The sequence below is a fragment of the Phyllostomus hastatus genome, unplaced genomic scaffold, assembly GCF_019186645.2.
Source record: "Phyllostomus hastatus isolate PE091 unplaced genomic scaffold, TTU_PhHast_1.1 phas_contig_571, whole genome shotgun sequence".
NCBI lineage: Eukaryota > Metazoa > Chordata > Mammalia > Chiroptera > Phyllostomidae > Phyllostomus > Phyllostomus hastatus.
The window spans coordinates 49,315-64,462 of record NW_025333913.1 but is presented as its reverse complement, the minus strand read 5'-3'; the positions used below and the strand labels follow the sequence as shown (position 1 = coordinate 64,462).

Sequence of the window (15,148 nt, the reverse complement as noted above, 5' to 3'; positions counted from 1 at the left end):
CAGCAGAATTACTCTGTAGGAGGAGCCTTTCTGGGGCACTGCTGACTCAACTTCAGCAGCACCCATAGTGCAGCAGGGGACCAACCTCAACAGCATCACTCATTCCACAGTCTTTCTAACTCTTCAAGCTCATGCAGTGAACTCTGTCTACTCTTCCATCCAGCCAAGCATCACTCCTACAAAGGTCAGTTTTCTGGGGAAGATTTTTTTCTTTTACACCCTCTGTTTTATATGGAAGAAATGTCCACTAATTCTCCAGGTTTCAGCCAAGAGGTGACTTTCTCAAAAGTGCGCTGTGTGTTCCAGAGACCAACTGGGACTCAATTACATACTCTGGAGGGACCAGAATTTTTCTTTTGAGGCCCTTCACTGGATTATAATTAAGTTCCTAGAACCATGATTTACCTGACAGCCTGTCGGTGTTACAAGGTAAAGTCAGTGAGCACAGGGCCCACACTTGTTCTATTCTGTTTGGAGTTTCCAGGGCTCACCAGGAGCCTAACACATGACAGATTCTCTGTAAACATGTGTTAAATCAATAAGGGGAACTGCACATTGGAAGCCTGTCAATCTGTGTCATACTTGCAGTCAAATTTTGTTCTTATAGACACAAAGGCACTGGTGTCATCCTGACAGGAGGATTATGCCTGTTTGCGGACATGCTAGGGTTGGGCTTTATTTCTCATTCATTCAGGAGGAACAAAGGGAACTTCCTAGCAGTGAGGGGTTGGACTGCATTTGATTCCTCCAAAGTCACAGCCCTCCACAGTTTCACCATGTGAGTTATATCTCATCACCCCAGGCCTGTGATTTTCCTGTTCTCACAGATACCTGACTGGACAGAAACTCAGGATCTTCATCCCCTGGAAGAATTACTATCAGGGGAGGAAAGAGCATACCCTGACCTTATAGGAATCAGGGAAGACTTTTCATTCCCAAAATTCCTGTTCTGGGGCACACCTGCCTATTGTATCTGAAGACATGTCTCCAGTTCATGATGTCCTGGGGAACAAGGGAAATTCCCTGTGAAGAATGGGACAAGAAAACCCAGAATCTGTGGTTGCTTCCATCTCAAAGGGGCTGAGGGTTCTAAAAAAACCTCTCTTCTACTAATAAAAGAACACACAGGGGCCCTAGTTGAGTTTCACCTGGAGATACTCTTGCCCATGGGCCTTGTGGGAAGACAGAGATACAGGAATGACTTATATGCAACATTTCCGTGTAGTGGTCGTGGACACACAGGACATATTTTGGATCCACCCTCAAGGCCAGTAGCCTCTCTCAAGACCCTCAGAAGAACCTTCACCAGGCCCTTTTTATGGATACTTGAAAGCAGAAAGATCTGTATGACTCAGCACATGCCCCTTGGTGGGACAGTTCTCCTGGCACTGGACTCATAATATTTCCAACAGTGCCTGCCTTTTCATTGGGCTCACCCTGTATTGGTCAGCATCCCAGTCCTTGGCTGCAGGTCTGCTTCTGTCCTCTAGGGGACAACACTAAAACACACTGGGAGTAGTCATAGGAATCCTGCTTTGACTAAGATGGAGAAGTAACCTGATTTTCATCCCCTGCTGCAACAGGTCTTTTTTGGGCCCTCCCTCATGGCTGCTCTGTGGAACCTGCTACTATAGAGACTGTTAACACGAACAGACTGTAAAGTGACCCTGAAAAGCTCAGGGGACTACATGGCAGGTCTGACAACCCTCACAGGATATTTTCATCAGAAATTTCTAATTTGGCAGGCTGCCAAATCTCAGGCCTATATTTTCCTTAAGAAAGGTCAGTCTTTAATTTAAGTGAACACTGACCCATTTTTGTGCATCTTGGGGAGCATAACTTTGACCCATCAGAGTGATTTTCTTCACTGGACCATTCATGTCACAGAGTCTGGAACAAGTGTATGAGACCACAGCATCCTTTATGTTATCTGGTCCCCTGGGCATCTTCTCTGTGTCCTGTAAGTGCTAATTATCCTCTACCAACCAATGTAAAAAATATGTTTCTCCATTTTTGCCTTTTCTTTCAGTTCTGGGGATTTCTCTACTATGTTTTCTGTCACCTCCTTCTGGATTTTATCCAAATTTTATCATCTTCTACTTTGATGATAATGTATAAAATAAGCTGAAAAACTGCCTTTTTTAAAGTATTTGAGTCCTTTCATTGAGGCATATGAGGTCAGTTTGGCTCAGATAAACTCATTACATTGCTGCATAAGATTGGACTTTTTTTTTTTTACAGATCCTAGTAGCAACTCTTCTCTCAGGAGTTTCTGTGCTGCTTTCTACTCCATGCCTGGCATCATCCATGGGCAATTCTGTAGATGACAAGGAATCTCCCCAGGTATAACTCAGAGGTTTTCCCACCAGCTAGCAGCACAAGGACAGATCCTACAAACAGACTTGGAGAGGAAAGGTCTACCTGAAACTGCTTCTTTAGAACCAGGAAACTAATAAACACCTGACTTTCCACCACAGTCCTTTCTTCCTGAGACACACAGGACACCTCCCACTTCACATCCAAAACTCCGTGTCCTAATGAAAATTCTGGTTTTGAGATTCCATGCCTGGAAGCAAAAGCCAGTATGGTGACAACCTGAGATAGAAGAAGGGTCCCATCTTCAATTATCAGCAAGTGTGACCACTTCTCATCCCCAGAGTAATTTCTGGGGGTGAGTAATTACATTCATGAGGGAAAAAATAAAACCAGAGAGCTTTTGAGAACATGGAGAGACCTGGTGCCCAGCTGGGCTTCTGTGTCACAAACAAATAATCCCCTTTTTTGATGATATCTGGGGCTCTCTGTCTGGTGCTGACAGATCCAAGCTAAAGACACAGCTGAGGCTAATGCTGGCATTATTGTGTGATCCTCTCAAGACACCTGTGTCCCCATCAGCCTTGCAATTCCTGTGAACTCCACAGGCCATTAAGATCAAACTCCCCTCAAAGCTTGTCAGATACAGAGTCTCTGGCCCACTGCACCCAGTTAGAATCCACAGTATAGCAGGATCTGGAGACTTCCCCTGTGCACAGTAGAGTAGGAGAGGTGCTGCTACTTTTACATCTGGGGATCTCACTTTGAATGGGCACCTACATTAGCTGGACAGCTGCTTACGCTTTATTTTTAAGGTGTCATCTGGGCATTGCAATGTTACAATGATTCACAGGTGATCTGATGCAGAGCAGAAATGAGTTCCTTATGACAGTTTTTTGTGATTTAGTTAAAAAGTATTGCTCTAAAGGAAATACTCAAATGTGTGTGAGAGAGAGAGGGCTATGAGAGAGACTACTAGAAACCAGACAGGAAACCAAACAGAAACCCTTGACCCCAGAAAGCCCAGGCTTGTGCTTTTCCAAATACAGCATGAGAGTGGGTGTATGCGTGTGTTTGTTTATGCTCGCATGCATATGTTTACATGTGTATTTGTGTGGTGTTGAGAGGCCTCAGGAGTTCCCAGGGAATCAAGATATAAGAGAGCAATACTGGTTAGAAGGGCCAAGGTTGGCACAAACTAGAGCAGGGAGTAGGATATTCATGTGCATACTCCCTGATCTCAGCCCACATGACAACATTGGTAACCTTACCCCAGAATAAAGCTCAGCATACAGGTAGGACACACAGTACACTGCACCATTCTGGACAGAGGTGCCTGTGAGACTTACAGATCATCAAGCTTCTCTCAAAAAGGCAGCCACTGAGCAGTCAACATACACCATGGGGTTCCCTTCAGTTTCTACCCACAGAGGACTTCACCACTGGAAAGGGATCCTGATGGTCAGTAAGTAGGAGACAATTCCTTGGAGTAGACAATGGATCTGACACAGAGACTGGCTGGGATCTGCTGGAGAGCCCAGTGCACTGAGAAAAGAGGGAAGGCTTCTTTCTGGACTTGAGTGTAAACAATGAACTGGAAGAGTAGGATTGGAAAGGGGGCCCAGCAAAAGGAAAATCTCAAAATCTGGAAGGGGTGGGAGGAAGGAAAACCTGGATTACTGTTCATTTTCTGTTATTCATAGCTGAGTATTGAGTTATGAAAACTGGTAATAATAATAATGATTTATGTCAGGAAACACCAGAAAAATTAAACCAGGGGTGCTAGGTGTTTTCTTTCTTGCAAACCCCAGAAATGGGCAATTTAGCCCCAAGAGGTACAGGACTCATTCATTTAACCCCACATATTTTCAAGCTTTTGTAGTCACTGGGGGCACGATCATATAAGCCCTGTCCTCAGAAAGCCCATGTTTTGTGGAGGAGAGAGGGACAAGAAAATGTGTAGATGTGATATCAGGTACCCACAACAGTCATGAAAAGAACAGAGCTGGACAAGTCAGAAAGGCCCGAAAGCAGAGAATCTTTAGAGAAGGTGGTCAGCAAACATATCTTTCAAAAACTGCCCCTGAGTTTCAGAAGGGGTCTAAGCATAGTGAAGAGGTAACCAAAACAAACACCTAGAGAAAAGTATTTGAAAGAGAAAAAATAACAGCTTCAGAGGTGCTGAAGTAATGGGGGCCATGCTGTTGACCTTGACCATGGGAGACACACAATCACCTTCAGACCAATGCTGGGAGATAAAGAGACCTGCTCAGGATTCAGTGTCTCATCTTTCTGTCCCAATACATAGATGCAAATATTGATCCATCTTTTTCTTATTTCCTAGTCTCACTCTTAACATTCTGGTGCCCACCCACCACAGCCAAAATCAGTATTGAATTGACCTATACTGCTGAAGAGAAAGATGTAGTCCTGCATATCCACAATAAGCCTCCTGAGGTTGTAGGCATCATATGATACACAGGGAGAGACATGGATCAAAATAATATAATTGCATGTTTATTATGACATCAAGTTTCCATTTAAGTGGTCCTGAAAACAACAGATGACAAATATTAAACAATGATGAATCCTTGCTGTTGAAGAAGGTCACCACTAAGGAAACAGGAATATACACTGTAGTGGGCCACTTTCCAGATTCAGAAACAGAAATAGGATTTGGGCAACTTGACGTATATGGTGAGTGATTGTTCTCTGATGACGGGGTTTGGGTGGGGTGACTCCTACTTCACACAGAGGACTGACAGCCCTGGACACTACCTCCATTCCACTCTGCATTTTGTTTCAGGTTTGGTTTTGACATTTAATGCAGGATACACAGATTGTAGACAAACTTCTTAAGATCTCAGTTCCCTTCCCAAGTTGCAGCCCTGCAGACAGTCACGGCAGACAGAAGGGTCAGTCTGATGAGAGTCACTCTCAGAGGGAGACCAGTCTCAGTTCAGCCCCCTGAGCATGATTCTATGAACTTGACCTGAGGCTAACACTGCTATACCAGGTCAGAGCATGGTCTGAGAGACCTCCAGATATTCATACAGAGCTCAGCTCAGAAACCCCTCTTCTGAGTCCTGTGCCAGGGTTCTTGACTCCAGGGATGCATGGCAGCTTGAGCCAGGTTGGGTTTGGGGTCCATTAAAGAGCTTAGTGTGTAATGGTTTAATGGGCACCTGAGTCAGAAGGCTCCTAGCCTGTCACCACTCCTGGCTCAGGCCCAAGAGTCACATCTTGGCAGAAATGGAGTTTGGTGTCACCTGAGACTGTGTGTGGAGAGCACAGTTAGACAATATCTGTGGATATAGCTGACTGTCCTGGGGGGGCTTAGGAAGGTTCAGAAAAAGGTCAGCATCTCCAGAAAGAAACTGAGGAAATAAGATGCTCCTGGAAGGTCCCCATTCACCAGGGATCAGCCCAGACCAATAAGAGAACTGGGAGTTCATGCTTTGTTTGAGCATGCTTTGTTTGAGCAACTCTTCTATTTCAGGATTTAGGTCAGATAGTGACAATATTTTATAGGTGATATACTGATAGCCTTCTTCAGTGAAAACAAACAGAGGAACAGGGAGATACAGTCAGTACAGCAGAATCACACAGAATATGAGCAGCTCATCAGAGTCACTCTTGGGCTGTCTGTAGCCATAGACTTAATTTCTCTATCTTGGGGACCATAAAAGAGGGTCTTTGGATTTGAAACAAAAAAAACTGGTTCAGAGACTTTTTTATTAAATGTCCTCAGCTCAAAGGAATACAATTTGGTCTGTGGAGTGAAAAAAATAGAGACATAGTCTGTTTTTACTCTAGAACCAAATTACCTGCAGTAACAATCAGAATCACTGTATAGATTACCCAGGTATCCCCCTCAGGTGGCCTATTCACACCTCCCTGCACTGAATTTGACATTACTTATTTGTTTCCTGTTTGGGTGCAGTCTCTCCCAGCAGATATAAATGAGAGGAATTTTTCTTCTCACTCCCCACTCTCCCCCTGAAAACAGCTCAGGGACCAATAAGTAACAAACACTAAGTTGCTGTTGATGAATTAGGAAGAAATAAATGGGGAGTGAGTGAAATGAATGAAAGATCCAATATTACTTCAGAACCTAGAACCTGGATACAGAGTCCTTTAAATTATGGCCATGAGGTACAGCTTTTCTGAGCCTCCAGGAACTAAGACCATCATCTCAGATCCATTTCTTCTTTTTCTAAGAAAATAGTCTTTCTTGCAATTAGTCTTTGGCCCTGGGGTATTAAGCATCATTTTCACATGCAGAATAATTTTAAGTTTTTCCACATTTCTCTCTCATAGCCTCCTAACACAAATTGCCAGAAGGACTATAATTTCAGCAAGTCTATGCTCCACACTTGCTTTAATGATATGGGGCTCAAAACTTGGACAATTTTGGCTTAAGGCAAAAAGCTGTAAGTCTATCAAGTAATGTGTATGTTAAGCTTTTGTTTCAGAAACTAAAGATAAGGCCCATCCTGGCTCCTGAGAAAAGCAGCAGACCTCCTGGAGCACTGACTAGAGATTACTGCCTGGGGACTTATTGGAGGCATCTGGGCCTTTTTTGTGACCACCCCTCCTTTTTGGGAACAGCTAACTGCCAAGAAGAGGAAGGCTGCAGCTTAGCTCACCTAATCCTCTCTGAATTTCAAAGCCCTCACCACACCTTGCTTGTCCTCCCCCAGCCCCTTATAAAAGATCTGTCCAGGAAAGAGAAGGCAAGATGGTGTGTTAAGGTATGAACCCACCATCTTCTCGGATCACTGGTCATGTGCACAAAGTGCCCATAAAAGATTCAATCACTGTCAATGCTTATTGGATTTGGTAGTGACAGACAGCCCGAATGTGGTGTCTTTTCTGATTACAATATGAAACTGATTTTGCATTTGCACAAGTCGCCATCTGCCCTCAGGGGAGAGAGAATGACTTGAGTGGTCAGGGGCAGAGCACATGATTCCATTACCGATATCAGCTTCCTTGCTTCTGGATTGTATGTGTTGCTTCACTCAAACCCCAGTCTCTAGCATGTTCTGGGGAATTGTTACAGGGTGCAGCCAAGAGGGGGGCCCCAAATGGGCATTTAAAATGGGGTCCAGAACTCAAGGTGTCCAGGAGATTTTAGGATGTACTCACCCCCCCACCCTGCCCACAGGTGTGAGTTGGGGGATGGGGCAAATGGAGCAAGAACATTGCAAGGCTGTTTTGTACAGCAACAGCTTTGAAGCTACCCTCTGGCGTGGTCATTTAACATATCTATAACCTTTATCTGGTTGCATAGATATGTTAAATAGCTGTGGCCATGCTTTGAGCCAGGGGAATGGAAGTAATTTCCCCACCAGGACATAAAGGGGCAGGTCCCCTGAGTTACAGTGCCTGCATGGGAGCTTGGAGATCATTGGTTACATGACATGGGGCCACACCTGTTCAGACTCATGATGGCAGTCCAGTAAAGCTGGAAGAATATGAGTGGTGGCATGTAAGGCCAATTGTAGGAGGAGTCAGAAATGGGGTTGCAGAGAAAGATTGGCACAGGGATTTAAACCCAAACTCGGCAGCCATGGGAGAGAGAACCACACGGCTTTGGCAGAGTGGGGACCCCCGCAGCATTAGAAGGAGGAACCACCACTCGGCTTTAGCAGAGATCTTGGTGACACAGCTGAGGGTGCCGAGAACCCAGGGAGGCCAACCAGCCAAGACTGATTACAGGGAAGAACAAGGGGCTGCCTGAGCCAAGGACTTCTATTTCCTTTCCTGAGCTATGGTACCCCAGACTCGGCAAAGGGGGAAGGAAGGATTGTGTCTGTTTCTGGGTATTTTAAGGGACTTTAGGATTTTGATGAAGACATTAGGTCACTACTTTAAGTCTGTATAGCATTAAATAAATATTTCCTTTCCTTTTCACAAATCTCTGGCATTGAGAGACATCTTTCCTATAGGCGGTGGACATAAAGAACCTGGGGGGTTTCTTTTGGGTAATAGTATATCCTCCCAGGCCCCCCTTGTTTGCTCAGTAACAAAATGGTGCCCCATAGAAACACACCTCATCTGGGTGACAGAAGTCTGCGCAGCTGCAAGGAAAGGCTTCTGGTCAACCAGGAAGTCGGGATGTCTGGAGAATATTGTGTTAGCTCTGGGCTGTTATGTATGGCCTTTAGTATATGAATAGTTTTCTTCTCTTCCTACAGCCAATGTCTTTTGTTAAAACTTTAACTGTTTACCTCTAGAGATTAATTATACCATCATAATGACTCAGTTGGCAAGGAGACAAATTCTTGTTTAGAGTGAGAGCCTTTTAGATATAAATCCTCAAGGTGTAAGCCATGAACACTGGATTGGGCCATCCTTAATGCCTAATATTATTTTTTAACAAAAACTGAATGGTTTTCCACTTGCTGTAAACTTCCCTTGGTCCCAGAGATGGACAAAGGTGGTAAGCTTGTCTTCCCTAAAATATTTAAACCTTTACATAAGAAGGGGAACCTGATGTCTTGTGGAGTCAAAATAAAAGTTCTACAAACAGATGGATAAAGCTTACTAGAGAAAAAATGTACCTGATAATGAGGTTATGAGCCATATGCACTGGAAAGGGGTTTTGTGTCCTGCTACTACAAAGAAGAGTGAGGGAACAGGTATAGAATCCCCCTGAGCTTATATGGGCTCAGAGAGGAGGTGAAACTTTAACTGTACATACTGTCACGTAAATTTAGAGAATTCTTTCTGCAAATGTCAGGACCATGCTCTGGTGACCTTTACATAGCTCACTTTAGACTGTGAGTGGTGGAGATCTCTGAGGAAGCAGCATAGCTCCATGACTCAAGGACATTCTCAAAGATTCACATTCTCTGTTTCTCCACAGAGTATCTGAGAGTGCCTGTCCTCCTAGCCAGAAGCTATGGAGTCAGAGACAATGAAGATGATGTCATCTTGACTTGCTATACAAATGGAAAATTCCCCCAGTGGCTTTTAAATGGCATGGATCTGAAGTTCACAGACAGAATGAAGCTGAACTCAGATGGCAGAAGCATCACCATAAATCCCGTCATGAGGGAAGGTGCTGGGGATTACAAGTGTAAAGTGTACAACCCCATCATGTCTACTGAAAGTCGGGGTCTTGAACTTTATGTGTATTATGACTGACCTTCCTTTCTTCCTCTGTGTTATTGAACTTTAAATTGAATTTCATTACATTATTATAAACATTTGTCTGCAGGTGAGTAGTTCTTAAAATATTTACATTAAGTCAATAAACACTCAAAAATGTGATATGACATTGTCATTACTGTTGACTTAAAGTCACATTTCAAACATGTGCCTTGGTTTGGTCTTACTTTTACCATGTCCACAGTGAAGTTAACACTGTGTCCCTCAGGGAATTTGCAGTCATTTTATGATAGCCAACAGGAGCAGGTGATGAGCTCACAGAATCTGAGCTCTGTCACTTCTCCATGCAAACATGTGAAGGCATCTGGTGACAGTTTAGACAATGGAAATGGACAAGAGGACACCCATGTGGATAGCAACTCTGATCTTAGCTTTTCACCTAGATTGCTTTCAAAAGATTTCTAAAGTCTTCAGTATTGTTATTTATATGTCAATAAAATTATTTGTGAATGGATCAAAAAGCCATGGTACATGTACACAATGGAATACTATGCAACAGAAAGAAGGAGGTCCTACCATTGTGACAGCTTGGATGGAATTAGTGAGCATTATGCTAAGTGAAATAAGCCAGGCAGTGAAAGACAAATACCATGTGATCTAACCATTTAGTGCAACCTAATCAACAAAACCAACAAGCAAGCAAAATATAACCAGAGACATTGAAATTAAAAACAAACTGATGGTAACCAGAGGGGAGGCAGGAGGAAAGAGCGGGGTAAAATTGGGAAGTGTTTTCAGGAAGAATTACAGAGGACATATGGCCAAAACAAAGAGAGCACAGGATCAGGAGAGGGATGTGGGGATGGCTGGGGTGGGACAGTGCGGGGAATGGTGGGGGTAAAAGCAGACAACTGTACTTGAGCAACAATGAAAAATAAACAAGAAAAAGTATTTGAATAAATTTAGCATATTTCTGTTCTTTTTCTTAGTAAGATATAATTGGAAACTTTGGTAATAAAGCCAGGACTTTAGTTCAGATGTCTTAGTTCAGACCAATGCCCATGGAATTAGAAATGAACCCATAGTTTATAAAGCTAAGTTTCATCTCTTGCTCTTTTGGCACTTCTTGGAGTAAAATACATAACTCAAAGCTAGAGAGAATATAGGTGAAGTGTGAGAGTGAACCTCCTTAACCTCGTTAACAAAACTCCCATCATATGTTTTATAGAAAAACCTTCATCAGAGCAAACCAAGTGGTAAAAGTTGATTCCTCTGCACTTAGGTAATTAATGAGGTAAAAATATGTGACTCCAGCTATGGTGTAGGATCAAGTACACACTTCTTCCTTAGGGATTATGTTTGATAAGAGGGAATGTTACTATAGAGAAAAATGTAGTGTCTAAATGGAAATCTCCAGAAGCACAGCCTTCTGGGAGGTCAGATTCAAGCTCTGTTCAGGAACCCTTAGCTATTTTGTGCCTGTTTATAAATAGTGGGAATTTTCACCTGTTTATAAATTGCATTAATAGATGGAGATGAAAACTGGGTCTTGGCTGAAAAAGATTTACTTGTGTTTCCCACCACTGTACAGAAAGCAGTTTTGTTATGACCCAGAGGCCTTCATGTTCCTGAGAGTCACTGACCGTTACACAGGTTCTTCCTGATTGTAGGACTCTGACCTCCATACTTTTAGAGCATTTTTCTTCAGAAATATAATTGAAATTTGTAATTTCAGATTCTTTTATTGCCCATTTGAAATGTACATGAGTCTTCTTAAAATCTTATTGCCAATATTACAATTCAAAGTGTATCTGTCAAGTGGGCACATGACCATGACTTTAAATTTAATCATCCTAGTGTCTATGTCTCATCTCTCTGGGAGGGCAGAAAACTAAGTTGTGTGAGGACCTTTAAAACCATGAGGTAAAAAGATATACTGGGAAAATTTCATGACATGATTTACTTTTTATTTCTTTTTTGTTAAGCCAAACAGCAAACAGAGGTGCCTTCAGTTCTTTCTCTTGTTCTTAAAATCTATTCAGCCTTCTCTTTCAAGGGTGTTGAATTCTGACTCAATATACTAACACATAGTTTTTAAGAAGTCTCTCTTACCTCTTTAAATTTGTTTGATGCATCTTTCACTCTGCTATAACTTACTTGTAATTAGCAAATTTTTTCACCTCACTCACAGTGCCCATCCATACCTTATATTCAAATCTTCCAGATTTTTAACATCCGGCTGCAATTTTCCAAGTAACTTTTTTTCAGTTGCCCTACCTTCCTTCTGATTTGGTGTCCACAGGCAAAGATTACCTGATTGCCAAGATTTCTCTCAGGATGTGTTTGTCTTAAAGTGGCCTTTTTCTTAGAATCTGACAGAAAGGACAGTTGTGAACCTCTGCACCTCTGCAGTGGCCTACACATCAATAGTGTTTGCATTGTACATACATTTTCACTCACCTTCAAGGCAAAGCTTACGGAGGTTTGAAAATTATTCTGTTATGAACCCTAGAAAGTCTAGTAAACATGTAGGTTCCTGTGACATCAGCCCCCACAGGCCTGCACTGGGAGACCCTTTTTTTTGTGCCTCCTGTGACCTGAGACTCAGGGCACAAATCAGTGTCTTTGTTCTGTGATTTCTGTTAGGTTTACAAAGTCCACACCTCTACCTTTAGTGTCTACAATCAGATTTTGAGAAAGGTGAAGTTAATTTCTTTTCTGGTCAACTTTTTAATCCTATCTGGGTCCTCTGAGGCATTTGACTGAATCCTCTGGTTAGAGGTGGATTGTAGATAGGTAGAGGTGTGCATACAGGGGTGTCAAAAAGAAATAGGATCTGCTCAGAGTCCTGAAGGAAAAGTGTAAAGCATATGGATTTTGGGTATTAGGCATTGTATGGATTAAAGAAGACATAAGAGGGTGACGGGAGGGGGGAGTTTGTTAAGGAAGTTCAGCATGGGGCATACAAGGGGCAGACCTAAGTGATGAGGGAGGGATCATTGGAGCTGGTGCAGTTAAGAGAGAGGAGCCATTCTCCCAGAGTAGAATGTCTATGTGGGGAAAGACACAGGGTTGGCAGAGAGTAAGGTTTTGAAGACTCAGATCAGTGTTCTAAGGTTAGTGTAAGAGGGAAAACCGCATGTACTAGGCAAAAAATATTATGAAAGAGGAGACATGGGATAAGAATCAAGGGAGAGTTGAGATGAGCATCCTGTTGGGCACTAGCAGTCTGAAGAGTGATGAAGGTATATAAGATTGGGGGCAACATGAAGACAGAAATTTTAATCAGGAAGAGAATTGGAGGGTGTGGTAGTCAGACTAGCAAATGGATTGCAATGGAGCCTGGCAAAGGTGGGGAATGCAGGGCAGGCTTGAGGATGAGGACAGGATTCAAGGTCAATGGTCTCTATTCTGACCCAGTGGAAACATGTGGAGCAGACTCTCAAAGTGTGCTCTGATGGCCACTGTTTCCACATGGCTTTGGAGAACTGAGAATAACTAAAACTAAATCCCATAATCTGAGCCAAGTCAAGAAGCTGAGTCCCATCAGTTGAGTCAACAAGTCAGCCATGTTTTAGGGGATTTGTGTGTTAGTAGGTTGAGTAGGTGCTGGGGGAGAAGCAAAAATCGTGGCTGATGGTGTATGAGGTTGGGAGGCGGAATTGAGGGCCAGAATGAACTCGGTGTGGAGCCATTGAATTCTTTGTTGAAAGTGATGGTGAACCTTCTGTGATTCCATGATAAAGCTATGTGACAGGCCACTTGCTAAAGCAGTAGGTGCTAATGGTCTGGGCCACCTACCTTGTGTAATCCAGATCTCTCACTTCTATTTGTGATGGACACTACTCTTCCTACTTTACATTAAAATCTGAGTATGCAATAGAACCCAAATCTGAGGAGATCTGGCTACCTTGTCACATTACAGCCCATATTTAGGCAATCTGACACCTCTGCGAGTTGAAAGCCAATTAGGAGCAATTGCTGTATTGCTGTGGAAAGCATGGCCTTGCTCTGAAGCCTAGAATTCTGAATGTCATTCTCTTATTAGGTCAAACCAGGGGGTTCATAAAGCACCTTTCCTTCTTCTAACATTAACTAAAAGGAGGTAGAAACACAACAACATGGCTGTTACTCTGGAGGGTATGTCCAGCATAGCCCAGACTGTGTGACAGATCCGTGAATGGTCACAGAAGTGGATGTAATGCTCTGCATAAACTGCCCACCCTTGTAGCTGACCTGTACCCTGGTGTCACTGGTATCACTAATGTCATTGTCTGAGAAATATCAACATTAGTAGGTGTTCAATTCCACCCTCCAAAGCCCATGTGTCTACTGAGGCATTTGAAAACTTGCCCCTTTGATCATTTCTAGAAAGAAAGCCTGTAGTTCAAGCCATTAAGGATGACAGTACTAGTAAGTCTGTAGGGCTTTCATGACTTGAGATTGGTGTGAAAATGACTTGGAGGATGAACATATTCATTTTCCCTGCTGGGGAGGTTTAGCTTCATGGGTTCACACTCTGTGCAGTCACTAAGAGCCGATGGTAGGTTTAATACTCTGCCTTCACCATCCTGAAAATCATATTGACTTTTTAACAAGGAACCCCATATTACTTGACACTAACTTTTTCAGGTTTTGCTCCTAGGCATGACTTGGATTGGGAAAAAGTAGTTTGACCCCATTGGAAGCTGCCATTTGAAATGTGATCACCAGAGGGCAACAACAATGCAAAGTAACCAGGAGGGGCTATGAAGAGATTGAAGGAGTTTGGGGCTTTATCTACACTATTTGTGTCACTAGAAGTGTCTAAGGAGCAGAAGTATTTCACCCTCACCTCTCCAGCTCACAGAAGGTAAGGTAACTTCTTCATCTCTGATGTACTTCAATATTCAAACTTAAAGAAAACTCTGTTGGTGGCTCAAATGTGAATAGAATTAAAAAGACACAATAAAGTTTACACTAAATATCATTCTTTAGAAAAATACTGGAAAAATAGGATGGGAAGTTTGGCATGTAAGGTTGTACATCTATGTGTGTGTGTTTTGGTGATGGGAAGAAAAGCAGCTGAGTCCTTGTTTTTCAAGAAGGAGGATCTTGAAAATATAATGCATAAAAGTCAAAAATTAGGGTATCTTCTGGGCAAGACTGAGGCACCAGTGGGAGAAACTGCAAGCCTCAAAGGAGAGTTGTTGGAGAGACCCACAAGTGTAGGTGGACCACTGTGCCTCCTTGCTCAATGACAAGAAGGACAACAAAAAATGTAAACACAAAAAAAAAACTAGAACTGACAGAAAAATTGATCTGTATGCAAGTTCCACAACCAAGGATTTAAAGAAGAAATAATCATGCAGACTGGTAGGAGGAGCAGAGACAGGCATGCAGAGAGGACTTGGGACAAAGGAGCAGCTGGAATACATGGGCTGGAGGGGCAGCTGGTGGACCCGGCCAGGCAGCAGCTTGCTGACTGGGTACCCCCACATTTGTGTGCTGATAAGCCGGGAGGATCAACTGGAGAGTGAGATAGACCACAAAACCCATAGTTCCAGCACAGGGAAATAAAGCCTCAAAGCCTCTGACTGAAAACACCTGTGAGTGTTGAGGCACCAGTGGGAGAAACTGCGAGCCTCAAAGGAGAGTTGTTGGAGAGACCCACAGGGTCCTAGTGTATGTTCATACACAAAACCACCCATCTGGGAATCAGCACCAGAAGGGCCCA

General features: G+C 43.1%; 1 pseudogene; it reads left to right on the top strand.

Moving 5' to 3' along the window:
- The first annotated feature begins 396 nt into the window (after window positions 1-396).
- The window catches only part of LOC123824511, a 52,720-nt pseudogene continuing 37,968 nt past the window's right edge, over window positions 397-15,148 (top strand).